Here is a 2,424-nt window from a genome sequence, read left to right on the forward strand (position 1 = left end):
TGTTGAGCGAGGTAAGCCAAGAGCGAAGAGACAAACGGTACATGGTCTCCCTGATAAGTGGATGCTAAATCCAAAATGTTAGGTGATACGACAAAATTAACAGGACTTAAGAAACAAAGAACTCCTGCTCGTCTGGTTGAACCACTACTAAATATCCCCATGCTGCTGACCACATGTATGGTGTATATGTATACACCATTGTATGTTATAGACTGTGATAAACAATTTGCTCCAGGAAAGTTAGAATGAACTTGTGACTTTAAATGAGCATCATTATTCCACAATACTGTGAAATTCAGGAAATTATCTAATCACTTAATCACAATAAAAAAAAAAAAACTCTCGGGAAGGTCCCTACCGAGGGAAGGGCTGGTAGGGGGAAAACAATGGAGGGGGTAACAATGTTCAATAGGAAGTGTACTCACTATCTCACTCGTGTAACTGTAACCCTCTGTATAGTATCTTTACAATAAAAAAAATTTTTAAAAAAGATTTGCTGGATAGGGGCTGGGAAGGTGGATCAGGGGTAGAGCACTTGCCTTGCATGCCTGAGGCCCTGGGTTCGATTCCTCAGCACCACATAAGCAAAAAGAAAAAAGTGGGAAGTGGTGCTGTGGCTCAAGTGTTAAAGCGCTAGCCTTGAGCTGAAGAGCTGAGGGACAGTGCCCAGGCCCAGAGTTCAGGCCCCACGACCAGACCTCCCCCCCCCCAAAAAAAAGACTTGCTGGATATAGATACATATATTTGTGTGTGTATATACATATATATATGTGTATATTAATAACCATATGCTTCCTATAGGAAACACTTTATCTGCAAAGATATTCACAGTCAGTAAGGATGAAAAATAGGATTCTGTGCAGGACACCTATAATAAGCAAGAACATCTGAAAATAAAAAAGATTTATTTAAAAGAGCAAGACAAGGGGCTGGGAAGGTGGCTCAGTGGTAGAGCGCTTGTCTTGCATGCCTGAGGCCCTGGCTTCGATTCCTCAGCACCACATAAGCAAAAAGAAAAAAGCCGTTAGTGGTGCTGTGGCTCAAGTGATAGAGCGCTAGCCTTGAGCTGAAGAGCTGAGGGACAGTGCCCAGGCCCCACAACTGGACCCCCCCCCAAAAAAGAGTAAGACAAACCTGTGGTTCACATCTGTAATGTTAGCTACTTAGGAGGTGGAGATCTGAGGATTGCAGTTCAAAGCCAGCCCAGGCAGGAAACTCCATGAAAACCTTTTCTCCAACACATTCCCGCTCCCCCCACCAAAAAGAGAAAAAAAGCATTACAGCAAAAACAAGCCCAGGCCGAGTTCAAGCCCCATGGCTGACACAAAAGAAGCAAAAAGATGTAATTATTGTAAATGTGCCTAAATGGAATAGAATTCCATTTTGTTTAAAAAACCTGGGTTCTAAAAGGAGATAGGCTGGGACCCAGTTGTTGGACTACAGTCTTACAGGACTGTAGGATCGAGCCTGACCTCAGAGCTTCTACTTGAATGTTACTGTCCCATTTCTTTTTGTTTGGGGGGGTGGTATTTTTGGCAGTTGTGGGGCTTGAACTTGGCCTATGAGGTCTTCAGCTCAAGGCTAGCACTCTACCACTTGAGCCACAGCACAACTAAGGGTTTTCTGGTATTTATTGGAGATAAGAATCTCATGGACTGGGCTGGGAAGGTGGCTCAGTGGTAGAGCGCTTGCCTTGCATACTTTAGGCCCTGGGTTCAATTCCTCATCACCACATATGCAGAAAAGGCTGAAAGTGGTGCTATGGCTCAAATGGTAGAGTGCTAGCCTTAAGCCGAAGAGCATAGTGACAGTGCTTAGGCCCAGAGTTCAGGCCCCACAACTGGCAAAAAAAAAATCTCACAGACTTTCCTGCCCAGGCTGGCTTTGAACCGTGATCCTCAGATCTCAGCCTCTTGAGTAGCTAGGATGACAGGCATGAACCACCAGCGTGTGCCATTTCTTGTGCAAAGTGGCTTATACAGAATTCTCTTGACTCTTCAGCTGGAGCAGAAGATCTTTATGTTTGAAATTACTTTTTGCAGATCTGTGTTGGTCTTTCCAGATTTTGGACTACAAACACAGACTCATGCTTTGAACAACACGTGGTCTGTGGCCTGTCCTATGGAAAGGCAGGTCACACACCGCGTGGACACACATGCTAAAATCCCACCTAACACAGAAACACGATCATGATTCCTTGAAACTCAAGCCAACACCCAGAACACACCCACCAAGAAGACAAATCCATCCTACCATGCTTAACACTCCTTTAATGTGTTGTTCTAACCGTGGGGAGCAAGGCACCATGGACAGTAACACCACATCTCAGCTGCCACACCTGCGTGACAGGTTTTTGGGAAAGGATATGCCAGGAAGAGCTGTGCACTGGTGAAGGAGGAGATGTGGAGCAGTTCACACCTGGGA

Source organism: Dipodomys ordii, unplaced genomic scaffold (genome assembly GCF_000151885.1).
Source record: "Dipodomys ordii isolate 6190 unplaced genomic scaffold, Dord_2.0 Scaffold191, whole genome shotgun sequence".
Classification (NCBI taxonomy): Eukaryota; Metazoa; Chordata; class Mammalia; order Rodentia; family Heteromyidae; genus Dipodomys; species Dipodomys ordii.